Source organism: Homalodisca vitripennis, chromosome 4 (genome assembly GCF_021130785.1).
Source record: "Homalodisca vitripennis isolate AUS2020 chromosome 4, UT_GWSS_2.1, whole genome shotgun sequence".
NCBI classification, from domain to species: Eukaryota; Metazoa; Arthropoda; class Insecta; order Hemiptera; family Cicadellidae; genus Homalodisca; species Homalodisca vitripennis.
The window spans coordinates 51,866,552-51,883,742 of NC_060210.1; the positions used below are offsets into that span (position 1 = coordinate 51,866,552).

At 34.3% G+C, this 17,191-nt stretch overlaps 1 protein-coding gene across 3 annotated transcripts in view; it reads left to right on the top strand.

Moving 5' to 3' along the window:
* LOC124359309 (TLD domain-containing protein 2) overlaps positions 1-17,191 on the top strand; it is a 498,415-nt gene that overhangs the window by 154,649 nt on the left and 326,575 nt on the right. The window contains exon 1 of one of the 3 annotated variants that reach the window (XM_046811947.1): positions 14,700-14,717. The exons of the other annotated variants lie outside the window; for them this stretch is intronic. The gene's annotated coding sequence lies outside the window, so the exon portion shown is untranslated. Of the gene's footprint in view, positions 1-14,699; positions 14,718-17,191 lie in introns of those variants that run through there. 3 annotated transcript variants of the gene reach the window in all.

The window sequence follows — 17,191 nt, forward strand, 5'->3', positions numbered from 1 at the left end:
TTACCACAACTCAATGGTGGAACACATTTGGACAGTAGAACCTTTGTATTCCGGTAAATGACGTTCAATAATTTATCGACAAAGTATATTGCGAAATTAATAACACAAGTTGTAAGACTATAGCTTGGTCAAGAGAGACAGAGAGCAATTCTACGAGCAATTAGACGAATTAAATAATTTTATTCTTTCGGAAATTGTTTCAAAGATGGGAACATACTATTCTGTAGACTCTGCTAGATTTTGATGAGGGAGTTCATTTTCCTTCAGAATTCCTGAATTCCTTGCAGCCTTCTGGAATACCTCAGCATAAATTAGTTAAGTAGTGTGTTCCATAATTTTACTGCGTGACCTTAATCTCTCTAAATTATGCGATGATTCACGAATACTGGTTAAAATCTTTTAAAGCCTACATAATAGAATGCACAATATTGACTTGGTGTGGAACTGGAGAAATTGTTTTGACTCCTCGGAATCTTTTTATTCCTACAGACTTACCTTACTATTTAAGCTGCAATGTCCTGTGAAATTGCCTTTATCAATGACCATTAATTCATATGGTCAAGCATTCTATGTTGCGGGATTAGATTAAAGCGTTCGGTGTTTTTCACATGGACAACTATATGTTGCCCTTTTAAGTATATTAATATTATTTTCAGGAATAACCAACGTGTATTGTCCAACGAAAAAACTGCTGTAAATATTGTGTATAAAGATATTTTATAGTTCTTAGTAGTAATAATAGTCGAATGCTCTATAAATGATTATAAATAGATCTCATTTCATAATATCATTTTGAAGGCGATTTGTTATTATTAGCAGATTAGTACGTCGTCTTATTTTGGGGTTTTGTTGGGATATCTGAATCAAGAAGATAAAAAATCAATGATTGTTAATGAATGCATATAGAAATATAGAAACCATGTATTGGACAAGGTCACTTTTTAAATTTATTAAGTCTTTAGAAAAAACAAATTTTAAAAATGAGCATCTGTAGAATTGTTTGTGAATAAAAGAAACAATATTTACGAGGAATCTGTCAAACCCACTATGACGGCGAATGGCTTCATCAAGACCCTGGCCTAAAACATTGCGGAGTGGAGATTATTAGAGAAAGCGAAGCGAACGGGACCATTCTTCTTCCGGCTTCCGCCATTGTTGCCATTGTCTATCAAGTGTACCCGTCGTGTCGCCAGCCCTTCCAGGCTAGGGATCCAACAGCTTGTTCACTTCAACTTTTAGGTTTTAAATAAAGACATTGAAAAAGTATTTTACATCGTTGAGTTATTTTTAGTTTAGCAATAATTTCAGTGAACATTTTATTTTACTATCAGTACCAAAAAAGACGATGTTAATTGGATGTTTTTTCGTAATTGTTTTTTATACGAAAAATAAATGTCAAAATATGAAAAAAGGTTCAGTGGGTTTGTCTAACCAATTTTGATATAGTGAAATGTTATGACACTTATAGTGGTGCATAAGGTTTCGTTCGTACCGAATTTTGTCCCAAAAACACTTAATTCTTCATATTTAATAAATGTATTATATTTTTTAAAGTGTCATTCTAGCACTATGCCGTTCATTATTTTCCTCCCAAGCAGTTGTAGATTTTTAGTTCGGATTTAGGTGTAGTATATAATGTTATAATTCCAGTAATATATCGAGTTTTTAAAAACCTTTCAGATTTTCATAGACTAAATCATATATTTTACGAATAACATTTTAAGTGTAATTTGGTAGATTTTATTTTGAGAAGTTGGTACCGATTCAGGAGTGCTTCAAGGATCCCATTTGAAACCACACTTTTTGTTGTATATTAATTATAAAGCCTTCATGCTTAACTGAGACATCTTATTTAATGATCGAGACCAATCGCAGATTACCAAACCCTTTAGTTCTGCAATTAGCCACTAATGTTCTTGTACGGAGGACTGCTATCCATCATGTGTTCTTTAATTTCAGCAAAACGGTGGGACTTTCTTTACAGACGATTTCTTTATTCTTTAACAAGATTAGGGGCAGCAGAATTAAGGAAAACAACCAGGATTTTTTTTATTCTCATATACCGTATAGATCTTCTGAATAATTAAGCAGTCTTGTTTCGAAAGCTAGGAGAAACTTGGATCGTATAATGTAGATGGCTAATATTTCAACAACAATTTCTCTTGTTTCATAAATCACATATCCTTGGTCCGAAATCATCTTGAGTAGGCTACGCCACCGCTGTCTGGAATAAAGAAAGTGTGGTTACATAGACATTAGCTACTGAGGCTGTACAATAGAAATTAATTACTTTCATGAGAGCCTTGGAAGTTTCCTGATGTGACAATAGTAGCTGAACTGAAGAAGTTTCAACTTCCTGCTCTATCAGTTCGACTTACTGTATTGGTTTTATGTTTGTATTATATCGAGTTCTACATAGTGGTAATTCTATCTATAATATTAAAATATTACATTAAAAGTTCTTAGAGTTTCATTTGAGATGTCCCTTTTGTAAGTGCATATATGGTGTATTTGTTACGATAATAACATTAAACGGCTAACAGAAATTAATATCTCTTCTAAAAAGAAACGCGGGTTGGTGAGGGTTGAATTTAAAATAAGAAAATGAAACAAAGTTTTATTTTTTTGATTTTATTTTATTCTAACAAAAAATCTTTAAGTTCTTCAGAATTATACAAAATATATACAGGGTGTATATTATGTCTGGAAACACCCAAATATATCCTTTAATAATTTAAATATAAATTTGAAACCTCTTACAATCGTGATAGAGATTGGGCATCTACTTTTTGGAACAATGTTTTGTTATGTCACACCAACGGGGGACGTCCTGCCGAGGGTATCGTGAATATTCTTAATGGAAGCCTATACCTTGTGATACATAATTTTAAAGGTAATAGCTTACTGAATTGAATGCCACAAACCGCATCTCAAAGGAATTATTCTATCAGAAAATAGAGCATTTTTAGTATTGAAAATTTACTGATGTTCAACAATGTAATTTTAACATGGTTCTTGCCACAAAATATGTTACACTAATTTTTTAGCATTTTTTAAATGTTCAATTAAAATAAAATAAACAATTTATTTTTAAGCTAGTTTCATTAGTACAAATTTACCAGTTTTTATTACAATGAATAAAACTTATGAGTCACTTTCTCTGATTACTTATGAATCTGTACTTGGTGTTTTCCAGTCAGCAGGAAGGTTTAAAGAGACAAAGGTCACTAGCCTATGAGAAACATTATTGTGTTATTAATCATCTGGTCTACAGGTTTTAGTTTGTTGAGCATGGAGCTTTCACTAGACAGGTCTAAGCTTGGGAATTACAAATGGACAAAGGTCATATCATTCCTGTCGAGTTAATCAGTGTCTCTGAAGCATTGCTGTCAACAAGTTATCTAATTACAGTAGTTCAGTTTTTATTTGGCATTTTAATGGAATTGTCTGAAAGAGAACGAATTACTCTGTTGATGATGCGAGGATATGGCGATCGTCAAAGATCTTATCGGGAAGTTTGTAATTTGTTTAATGACACTTTCCCAGAAAGGAATCCCATAAGTGTTTCAACAATATCAAAAACTATTGAGCGTTTTGAAATGACAGGGAGTGTACGTAATCGGCCAAAGTCGGGTAGGATACAATCTGCAACAGATGAAGAACATGCACTAGATGTTTTGCAAACATTTATTGAAGACCCACATACATCGCTCAGAAAAGCTGCACAGCAACATGATATGCACCCTATGTCTGTGAGTAAGATTTTGAAAATTAATAAATACAAACCATTTAAAGTTCATTTAGTCCAACAGTTAAGTGAGGATGATTACGACAGAAGAGTTGAGTTTTGTGAACTTGTGATGCGCAAATGTGATGACAATAGAGATTTTCTGACCAACATACTATTTTCTGATGAGGCAACTTTTTTCCTAAATGGCAATGTTTACAGGCACAATTGCCGTTACTGGGCTAGTGAAAACCCACATTGGATTACTGAGTCCCATTCACAGCAACCACAAAAACTGAACGTATGGTGTGGAATTTTAGGTAACAAAATTGTTGGACCCTTTTTCATCAATGGAAATTTAAATGCCGAACTTTACTACAATATGCTCCAAAATGAAATAATCCCAGCTATTCAAATTGCATCAGGAGAATACTTTGATAATGTATGGTTTCAGCAGGATGGTGCTCCACCCCATTATGGGAGACAGGTAAGAGAGTATTTGGATTTAAGGTTTCCTCATAAATGGATTGGCCGAAGAGGAGAAATCGAATGGCCTCCAAGATCTCCGGATTTGTCACCAATCGATTATTTCCTATGGGGTCATTTAAAATCCAATGTTTATAGAAGAAAGTCTCATAATTTGGAAGACCTAAGAAACAGGATTATAGAGGAGATTGCTTTGATAACTGAAGAAATGTTAGGCAACTCTGTCGAATCATTTTACACAAGATTGGCTCATTGTCAAACCGTAGAAGGAACACAGTTCGAACAATTGCTTTGACACCAAATGCAGGTAAAACGTTTGTTGTAAGACTTTTCTAACAGCATACATTATTTTTTATTTGTAATAAGAAATCAATAACATAAGTATTTCCATAATTGTACTGTAATAAAAACTGGCAAATTTGTGCTAATAGAACCAGCTTAAAATGAAATTTTTGTTTTATTTAATTGAACATTTAAAAAAATGCTAAAAAATTAGTGTAACACATTTTGTGGCAAGAACCATGTTAAAATTACATTGTTGAACATCAGTAAATTTTCAATACTAAAAATGCTCTATTTTCTGATAGAATAATTCCCTTGAGATGCGGTTTGTGGCATTCAATTCAGTAAGCTATTACCTTTAAAATTATGTATCACAAGGTATAGGCTTCCATTAAGAATATTCACGATACCCTCGGCAGGACGTCCCCCGTTGGTGTGACATAACAAAACATTGTTCCAAAAAGTAGATGCCCAATCTCTATCACGATTGTAAGAGGTTTCAAATTTATATTTAAATTATTAAAGGATATATTTGGGTGTTTCCAGACATAATATACACCCTGTATAATGATTGCCATTTATACAAATTTAGTGTAAATAAAAGTCGTTTGACAGGTATTTTGTCTTCCGAACATATGTTAGTTTGGTTATTTAAACGCATATGTGAAAGATACGGCCAAATACAAAATAATTGAATCGTAAAAAGTGAGGGATCTGTGGTGTAATAGTAGCACATTCACCTGGCAAGTGAGAGATCCGGGTTCGGGTCCCGGTGGAGCAACTACTTTTTGTGATTCAATGTTTATTGAAAATATATATATATATAGACCTCGTCACTAGAATAAGTAATTTTTACAATTTCTAGATCATTTTATGATTTCTGTTCAATAGATTGTACTAAATACTTCCGCTAGGAACATTTCTCAAACTAATAGTAAAATAGGTGAAGATAGATTAAAGTATACTTGTTGAAGTATATTGAAGTAAATTGTATAATTGTTGGATGATGTGATACAATATCAGATATAATCATATCTTTACATCAGATATGGCTCACCACCTGAGCTCAAGGTAAATCAATGCCGTCGAAGTTTCCGCTCGAGTTTTAATGATTGGACGATCCCTGACAAAACCAATCATAGCTCTCTCGTGGTTGAAATAGCGCGCAACGAACAAACACGCAACCTATAATTGGATTTGTGGTTGTGTTTGCAGTATATCCAGACTACCGTTTGGTAAATAGTGTTTGAACAATGATATGTGAAGAGCATTGTTGTGACACGTCTAAAGAGTTATTCTCATAGTTATTTGAATATTAACCATACAGAGTTAATATTCGTATTCTAACTACACTTGAATTAATCGGATGATTTCTTTGGAAAGGATTAAACTTAATAATCCAAATATTAAAAATTAAAATTGTATGCCTACTCCATAAACTAGATTTATAAATATATCACATGTGCTGAGATACATTATAGTATGATTAATTACTGATTAAATTATATTTAGGCTATATATATATATATATATATATATATATATATATATATATATTTAGCCTTATATAATACGTTTTATAATACGTTATTATTATTTAAACTATGATTTTATACCACGATTTGTGCAAGCTATATCATGTTCATTTTATTATGGTCTCTTAGTAACATTGTTAGTTTAGTCGTAATTATTTGTGTTAAATAATGTATACATAAAATAAAGTATTTACGGCTACTCAATGAGAATAGTAAATCTTTTTTTACCAATAACCATAATTTTATTGTGTTTCTGGAGACTGAATGAGTTTTATTATGGTTTAGAACTTCAAAATAAGAAACATAAATTTAGAAACAAAAATTATCTCTCAATGAGCACTCAAGTCCAGTAATGACCTAATGCATTATTGAAATTGGTTTAAACTGCTATATTGAATACTACCTTTTCACGTCAGATACTTTCAGGTTCTCTATCTACTCATAGAAAAGGTAATTAACAGAAAATATTCAATTTATACAGCAATGTGAGGTAGTGAAACTTTAAAAATTCAGACCCTACGCATGTACCCAAAAATTTGCAGTATTGCAGTAAAATTGCATAAAGATTGAACTTATACAAAGAAAACGTCATGACCTACGCTTAACACCTTCACTGCTGGTCTGGACTAAGTGACGATAATACAGCTCTTAAAATCATAGCAGCGCTAAAGGATCTGCCATAGAAAGTGTTTTAAAAACCAATTCACCTCATTATTACCCGCCAAAAGGTTTTTGAAACTGTTGTTGTCCGGCCGTCTGTCAGTTCATCCGTACGATAACTTTTAATAGAAGGGACCTAGATATTTGAAATTTTGTATACTTAGTCAATGGTATAGCTCTATCGATTTTGGATAACAAACTAACAGGGAAAAGCGTCCGTCGTTCTGTCCGTTTGTGCACTACATTTCCGTTACGATTATCGGAACCTTTGATACTCCGTTTTATTGGTGGCTTTATTCATGTACAGCACATGAATTAGTTATTAAAATTATCTGAAACGTTATGATACAATTTAAAGCGAGGTTTTACAGTACCAACATTTTTATGATGACGGTTTGTCTATTTTCAAATATGTATTGCAAAAATGCTCTCAGTTGTTAATAAACATATATGTCCATAGTCAATTAATTACGTGGATTACTTCAGTTCCTCATAATTTTGTAAACAACAAATATTTTCCTCGTATATTTTAGTAACTGTTTAAAATGTTTATTGTCTAATTTCAAAAGACTTATTGTTATACGTCATTTCTAAGAGATTCTCCTCCACCCAGCTAGTCAGGTGTTAAAAAGCGCTTACGTATATTTTGTGTCAATACGTTGAATCTAGTTTTACTGGTTGAAATGGAACCCAAGTGCTTTCAGGTGGGAGGATCCATCTTCCCCTGTCACCAATGAATGATAACACTTGTCCCAGACTGTCCTTTGAATCTCCTGTCTTCTCTTTCTCTCTCTCTCACACACACACTAGGTCCTATACTACACAATGAATCATTGTATCTTTATATATCAGAAATTACAAATATTTTTCATTGATACAGAATAATAATTTATTTATTTATTATCAATTCAATTCAATAAAGTGTGTCGTATTAATAATTCTTAACTCTTTTTTGTTGATTCTTACCCAATTTATTTTGTAGATATTAGCATTCTTATACTTTTTATAAATCATTTCTTCTTAATTTTCTAATTAATTCCACTTCAAATGTAAAAACACTTATATTGGCATAAAGAATGTATCATATCTTAATTTTGTATCAATTAGTTTTTTATGGCATCCTGTTGGCCATTATTTCATATATTATGTGAAATTCAATATTTTTAGTCGAGGAATCAAACCTAAATTTGTATTGTATAAGCACACTGTTTTTTTTTTATATTAGTAGAGAAATTTCCAGAAAGAAACATATCAGGTACTGCGCTAGTTTAGGTACAGGTCAAAATAAGAGTGTGTATGAAATTAAATATTGTTCTCAGCTTACCCTTTTCTTATCATTATAAAATTAAATCTGTGAGACATGTATATAAATTTAAAATCAATTTACCTAACAATAATATACAGGCCATTAAAATTGCGACTTTCAGTCTCTTAATCTACTTTTCTGACGGTTGATTATGAATCAAGATAGGAAAAATATAATCTGAGAAAAATATATAGTTTTATATTTTTAACCCCTTTGATGTCACCCCCCACATTCCAATAAAATTAGCGTGAATGACAATAAATGTCTTTCTTTATAAATTCCTAAAACTATATAGTAAATAACCAGTTTTTTGCATTTACTGTGCAAATTTGGAGCTCGACTCTTAGAATACTCGTATAACATTATATTATATCTCATTTCGGAATCTTTAGGTATATCACTGTGTTTTAAATGTTTATGTCAAGAATATAAACATGTGATTTATTTTTGCATTAAATTGTGACGTCATATATAAATTTGTATGTATTTTCCAAATTTATAAAAATAGAACTGGTTATGTATACTATTTTAATTCCATAGATTAGTTCATTCTCTTCAAAATTATATTTGTTTAACTATTTCTATGAATAATGGACATTGTACACATTTTAAAACATAAACATTTTTAAAGAAAACGTTAGGGTTTTTTATTTCATTAATCTGTTGCTTTTACAATTTTCAAATGCTGTACGTTTTTTTTTCTAGGAACCAGTTTTATTTTAGTTTAGAATCTAAAGTTTTAACATTTAAATTTGGCTATTACATTTATTTGTTGTTTTCACGTAAATTAAAACTAAAAATTTTAAATACTTTATTATTTAAATATTGCTTGCAGTAAAGCAAAATAAGCCTGCCAATGTTGAGTTATTACGTGGCCACTTGTAGATTTAAGGACCAAACTGTGCGGTGGAACATGTTACCAATTTTATGTAATGGAAATTGAGAACTATTGGTTCCTAGTAAACACAACAAAAGAAATAGCCGCTGTGAAGAAATAGTGAGAAATAAATGGACGACAACAGACCTTGGCATTGCTGTTTTGGGAGGGCGCCAGGTATGTTGCGTCCCCAAATAAACATTACGCGTATTAAAATAAAACTGAGCGAATCACTTTTCTTGCTCTAGCTTTGCAACTTTAGACTTATTTTTCTGTTATTCAATATTTATGCATTAAGCTATTCTTGTATTTCCTTGATGACGTCAGTGTTAGTGGCGGCGCGGGGTGGTGCGGCGTGGCGTGGTGAGGAAAAGTAACGATTAAACGTCAATTTGGGAGCAATAGATGGGGGACCATTACAGGGATGAGGAATTGCTTGTTGACTCCCACGTTCGGATGTTTGTAACGTAAATGGCGCAGCGGGTGGCCTGACACACAAACATTCTATACAAACAAACCCACAAGTTTGTCAAACTCGCTTATGTCGGTGTTCATTCGCGCTTTAGAGAGTTAGATCAAGCCACCTGACGCTTGTTGACTCCCACGTTCGGATGTTTGTTACGTAAATGGCGCAGCGGGTGGCCTGACACACAAACATTCTATACAAACAAACCCACAAGTTTGTCAAACTCGCTTATGTCGGTGTTCATTCGCGCTTTAGAGAGTTAGATCAAGCCACCTGACGCTTGTTGACTCCCACGTTCGGATGTTTGTAACGTAAATGGCGCAGCGGGTGGCCTGACACACAAACATTCTATACAAACAAACCCACAAGTTTGTCAAACTCGCTTATGTCGGTGTTCATTCGCGCTTTAGAGAGTTAGCTCAAGCCACCTGACGCTTGTTGACTCCCACGTTCGGATGTTTGTTACGTAAATGGCGCAGCGGGTGGCCTGACACACAAACATTCTATACAAACAAACCCACAAGTTTGTCAAACTCGCTTATGTCGGTGTTCATTCGCGCTTTAGAGAGTTAGATCAAGCCACCTGACGTTTGTTGACTCCCACGTTCGGATGTTTGTAACGTAAATGGCGCAGCGGGTGGCCTGACACACAAACATTCTATACAAACAAACCCACAAGTTTGTCAAACTCGCTTATGTCGGTGTTCATTCGCGCTTTAGAGAGTTAGCTCAAGCCACCTGACGCTTGTTGACTCCCACGTTCGGATGTTTGTTACGTAAATGGCGCAGCGGGTGGCCTGACACACAAACATTCTATACAAACAAACCCACAAGTTTGTCAAACTCGCTTATGTCGGTGTTCATTCGCGCTTTAGAGAGTTAGATCAAGCCACCTGACGCTTGTTGACTCCCACGTTCGGATGTTTGTTACGTAAATGGCGCAGCGGGTGGCCTGACACACAAACATTCTATACAAACAAACCCACAAGTTTGTCAAACTCGCTTATGTCGGTGTTCATTCGCGCTTTAGAGAGTTAGCTCAAGCCACCTGACGCTTGTGCCCGATATTTCCCCTACACCCAGTTCAGGTCTTGCGTGGTAGATGGTGGTCAATACTATCACGACTGTTGTATCGCTGTACGAGAAGATGCTAGGCTCTTTCTATTCTTTGTTCTATTAGTCGCCTAGCTGTTTACCCAGGGCTTCAAAAGCCATTAATATAATTGGGGTATTAAACATTCTTTTTTTTATTTTATAAAAACTTCTCCTAAGCTCTTATTAGGTCATTGGATACAAGGTTTAAAATTGAGTTTGAGAGAACATATTATTGTATCGAATTAAACGATTCTACTCAAAATCAACCCTTGAGAACTGTAAAACATTTTCCTGAAGTTTCAAGCACAGAGTATGCCAAAATTAGAAGTCCGGAGTTTCATTCTGCAGTTTTTAAAAGTGTAATTGTTTAGGTATAATTTGTTTGACATAATATAAAGGTGGTTGTAAGCCAAATATGTTTTTTCGATACAATGACACCCAAAAACTGTGGAATTAAATAGTTAAAATATGATGAAAACACAAACCATTCCTACGTTGCTGCTTTAAGAATCTACGGATACCCAAGGGATTTATGTAAAAAGACTCAAGGGGCTGAATACAAAGTTGTTCAAAATCTTAACCTAGTTAACTTAAACAGGGTTTATTTTTAACAAGGCTCCTGCGTGACATTGAATTCTGGGACTGTCAATGGTACCACACCACTTAATATAATTTTCTGTGAACTATAACACATTCTACCAAACAAAAATAAAAAGTGTTTGTTCTTTTTTAATTACTATTCTATACACAAAAATAATCATCAATGGATAAATTCATGCTTAATGTAATAAAAAATACAATTTTGCAATCCCAAATAAAATTGTACATTTTATTTCCTTCTCGTAAAACGTTTATAATGATCAGAAAAAGATTAAACTTTTTTTAGAACTCACTTGTCCATGAAGGCTTTTTAGAGTACAGGAGATCGTTAATGAGGTTATATTAAATTGACTCTCCACGCCGGGTCACACATTACGCGTGCTATTGTAAATTATTACAAAATGTAACTTCTACACTCACATTATTAAAATTGTATGTACCTTAACCACAATTAAAATAACAATGTTCAAATCCTTTAATAAACGTCGTATCGAGTATTTATTGAATGCGTAATTTATGATTCTTATAGATTTATTACTCAAACTTAACTGCTCAGGCTACGTGAAAAGGTTATGGGGATCTTACCAACATCGACGTTATCAATACATTTGTTGAGTAATCACACAAATGTTATGTACACCTGTAGGCGCCGCGAGTGAGATGAATGTCAGTAAAATGCCACAGAAACATTCAGTGAGTACGATTTGTGTATCTACAATTTACATGATCTTATGTTATGGCAGATTGTAAAACATGAAAATATTTGTGTAAATGGAGTAATTTGTTTATATCAAAGTATTAGGTATTTATTGAAGAGTATTCTTTCGTCATAGCAGTCGAGCCGGTATAACATTACATTACGACATAAGAAACACGTATATGTTACAAAGAAATAATTTTACAAACATTATTTTATTGTTAATGATACCGCAGATGAAGTGAATGATAAAAACCAACTATTGACTACAATAGTTAGTACAATAATAGTCGGCAGAATAACAAGATAAAAGGTCAGTGGTCTGTAATAAATTCGATAGAACGCCACAGCGCTGCCTGCTACACTAACCAAATTTTTGTCATGGACCATGAACTACAGATGTAGTCTGTATAATATTTGACAAACCAACACTGTAGGTAACATACTGACAGCCGTGCAGAAGACTGCCACAGCGCTGCCTGCTACACTAACCAAATTTTTTGTCATGGACCATGAACTACAGATGTAGTCTGTATAATATTTGACAAACCAACACTGTAGGTAACATACTGACAGCCGTGCAGAAGACTGCCACAGCGCTGCCTGCTACACTAACCAAATTTTTGTCATGGACCATGAACTACAGATGTAGTCTGTATAATATTTGACAAACCAACACTGTAGGTAACATACTGACAGCCGTGCAGAAGACTGCCACAGCGCTGCCTGCTACACTAACCAAATTTTTGTCATGGACCATGAACTACAGATGTAGTCTGTATAATATTTGACAAACCAACTGTAGGTAACATTGACACAGCCTGTAGGTAACATACTGAAGCCGTGCACAGCGCTGCCTGCTCTACACTAACCAAATTTTTGTCATGGACCATGAACTACAGATGTAGTCTGTATAATATTTGACAAACCAATACTGTAGGTAACAGACTGACAGCCGTGCAGAATGGCAAGATTAAAAGTCAGCGGTCTGTATTAAATTCGATAGACTGCCACGGCGCTGCCTGCTAAAATAACCGTCTTTTGTCGTGGGTTATGAACTACGCATGTAGTGTGTTATATTTTACAAACCAGCAATAGAGGTCTGATATTCAGCCGGATTGCAGAGATTAAAACTTAATGGTCCGTTTTACAATCGGTTAGGCCGCCACGGGGCCTGCCGCCTGTTACACTAAACTAACTGTGTCATGGATCATGAACTAAACCCGTATTGTGTTATATTTGACGAACCAATAAAAGAGGTAACAGACTGTGGTCTGATAGTCGTCCAGAATGGCGAGATTAAAAGTCAGTGGTCCGTAATACCCTCGATAGACCGCTGCCGTGGCGCGGCACTGCTTATTACACTGAATCGACTGTTTGTCTCGGATCTTGGGATCTTGAACTACAACTGCAGTGTATCATATTTGACAAAACAACAATAAAGTTCACGTACCATATTCTGATAGTCGGCCAGAATAGTGATATTATAACTCAGTGGTCCTTTTTACATTCGGGTTGTATTACAAAGTCTATTTCATAGTTATCTTCATGCGATGGAAAAATCCGTTTATACAATATCCATTCCTTCATACAGATGACTGTTACAAATCTGTCAAGATATTACAATGCTACTGTAGTTAATAGAGCCAATATAAAACTAATTACCTAAATTTCTCTGGAATTATTTACAATAGTTAAATATTTATTGCGAAGACAAAAAGTACATTAGTGTAGTAAACGTCAAGTATCTAATAGTTTTGACACACAGGCCACATCCAACTCTCATTTATACATTAATTTTGACTCTCACTGTACTCCATCCATCGGCAATTTTTTCCCATCTTAAAATGGGAGTCTGGGGATTCTGCGGTCTCTTAGTTATACATAACTCGTTCATTATTTACAATACGTTCGACACTAAACAGCGTTTCAATCGGGTTTTAAATGATTTAAGCGTAGGATAATGTTTAGTTTCATTCGGCAAGCTTTTGATGAGATTAATTGTTAGTAAACACAGTCTTATTTGTTATAATGAGCCGCTAATAATTATTTAACACTCTAATCATCTGTGTACTTGTGGATTGAAGCTTACGAAACATTTTATTTTAACTCATGTCATATAACGTAGCATGTTAAGTTGAGTTTGTTACTATGTGGCTAATAAATTTAACATTGTTCTGTTAGTCAGTAAAAATCTCAGGTTTAATCTAACATGTTGGGGTCCAGCAGCTTTTCGAGCAATTTCGATGGTGTGTGGACTTCATCCATGTTTTATCTGTTGTGTCGGACAATTGAGAACAGACTTCTCGACAGAGTCAACTGGAACAGCTCGCCTGACGGCTTCAATAGTGAGCGTGTCCTGACGATTGCGGTTAAAGATGTCTTACAACGATCGCAAATATCATTTATGGAACAACTTATCGTTCTTTTGAGATAAAGTTGTGTTTGGGACGTTAATCACAAGTCACTGTATAAAACAAAAGATCCTGTTGTAAAATATTTACAGCATTTTTAATTATGTTTAAAAGCTTCGTATGTCGAACTTTACCAGAGACACGGTTTCTTCATCTTTCTCTCGTGAACACCAGAAGTTACAGCTCCTCAAATGCATTCCAACAATAATAGTGTAAGTAGCCAGCACCGACCTTGCTGGGCTCGCCTTTGGGTTTGCCCGGCGTCATGTGATGTCCGACCAACATGTTTGATAGTGTGTGTACCAGCGATAAACAACACGAGACACGGTTTTGAGCACATACACTGTGCAGTTGACTTATCTGTCATTAGCGACTTTGACAAGCAGCTGATGAATGAAGTCGTCTGATGGCGTTATCTCTACTGTTGCTTGCAGTCAGATCACGCTCAGTTTACCAATAGAGTGCGCCGTGCCCGTGACCCTCTGTGACCCGTACCTAGTCCCTAAGCTCAGTCGGAAGCCGCTCCGCGCCACCGCCATGAGGATCGTCCTCTCCTGTCTGTGTCAGTTCTGGTACGTACCCCAGGCTGTGGCCGTCCTACTTCACCTGGATCACACACCTTCATTGTAGACTGACGATATTCATTAAGATATCCGAGGGAAATGTGTAAAGTTCTGCAACTTTTGCTCATTTTAATTCGTTTTATTCGGCTCAAACGTTCAAGACAATTTTTCGCGTGTGATTTTTCAAAAATTAGAGTAGTTACAGTGCATAAAAACTTATACATCATGTGAGTTTAATGTATGCATTTATTATTGCTACGTTATAGGTTAAGAAGTTTCAAGAAAAACGTATCGTAAGAGGAACTGATCTCGATATATACAACTGGAAACATGCTTGGATGGAAGTACCCTAGAAAATGTAGCAGCTGCAGGAGTGAATCGGAGCTGGAAAGATTGAATTTAATAATTACGAACACTTAATTATATCCATTCCTTAGAAAATCTAGGAACTAGAACAAGTCTTATTCTGAGCTTTACTGCTTGCAACTAATACCGCCAACTCTTAATAATGTAGTACTGGTAATTTGTCTTTAATTTGTTATTTTTTCTCAACGCTTCCTGCCTAGATTTAATTTTCTTTTACTTTACTTCCTACTAACGTTAAAGATTCATGTCTTGACCTACATGAATTTTTTTAGAGAGTGTAACATGGGTCTTAAGCTATTTTTAGACAAAACTAATGTAACAATATATCACAACAGACAGACCTACATTATAGATTAAATGTTTTCTTGGCAAAAAAGATTTAAAACTATTTTGAACAGTCCAATTAAGGTATTAATATAATAATAATTGCAATAAGGTATACTTTTTATTTTATTTTATTCGTCGGTTAACACTATTTTTAAACTAATTAAAAACATTTGCTGCAAACTAAATTGTCAATGCTGAACAAATAATACGTAACATACATAACATACTAATATGAGTGTAACATATATACTCATATAAGTGTAACATATATACTAATATAAGTGTTAAGTTATATAAACTAACAATGACATTAATAAGCCTAAGTTAGGTTGTCCTACCAGTGTCACAAAGTGGGCAATTAGGAACTTTCAGACAGTGTACAGTTTATTAGATATGGATCACAGCCCTCATCTCGACTTTCTAGAGCCTTTTGACGCTTTGAGAGTTCTATTTTGAAATGTCTATTCGTAGTAATTGTTATTTTATTTTCTTAATATTTTTATTTTATGTTTATCTAAAATGGGTATCTTTAATTTACTAAATTTAGGTCACGCACAAACAAGTAAGGTGCATTGTTTTACCAAGAGCCTTCTTTAGGTTTTACATGTATATTGCAATTTACCTTCTGTCCCGAATACTATAAGAATGCATATTCCGAGTCAGTTAACTTAGTACAAACAACCAAATAATCTAGATAATCTTTTCCGGGAAATCCGTAGAGGAATTTCTCTAAAGAATGCACACTGAGTTGCGCTTATTCTAAGTGGGAGCGAATAATAGGGCATTTTAAGGGTTAAAAAACACTTGATCTTAAATTTTGTAATTTTTCTTTTTTTTTTGGAATAGGCTATTATTCACAATTATTAAATACACCATTAGATACATAAATACTAATTATATTTGACAACAAAATACAGAGACCGTAAAACTAAAAAATGTGACGTGTGAAAAATACATCTTTTAATAATTTTAACTCTTTTCTTATTATTTTATTCCTAGTAACGATGATGATTTATTTAATAAAGGAAATGTCTTTCCTGATACATGGATTTGTGGCGGATAGGTTGTGGTGGTTATATTGTGTCCGTTAACCAAATTTGAGTTTTTAACAAACACTACTGATATAAGAATAATTAGAAAACATTGGTTGGTGGTTGCTACGGGCTACAACCTCCTATTTTTATTGGAGAAACACACGGTGACTCCTTGGGATGAAACTTTTCTTTAGTATTCTTCTGCATGTTAAAGATGTAAATAATTTATGGTTTACTGACAGACTAGACTACGAGCTGCATGTATAAAATTGTGTATACAAGTCAATTTGTGAATAGGAGACGAGTAGGTTTACAAAGGAAAGAGGTTAGAATTTACATATTATAATACTGCAAACCCACCGGAATTGTCTTCATCTGCCGCACAGTACAGCACTATAAATTCCACTTTCCAATGAAAGGATGGTCACAGAGTATTCACAATATATGGGCACTTGAGAGTAATATTGTACACAATAATGGAGTGCAATCACCGTTCAAAAACCATGTCATTTGGCAAGGCAGAAGATGGATAAACCGGAGGTTTTGGCCATCCACATAAAATAAACCGTTAGTTCTTGAAAACTCCCACTTAATTTATAGAAAAGCGTGATTCCTAACATGGGTAATAACAACCTTCAGTAATATTTTGAAAGAATACACCATTACATAGAAGGCACCGACTACTCCCCTTTTGGGATCAATAAACCTCCACTCCTAGTGACGAAAGACATGTTTCAGTTTATAAACCGTAAAGAG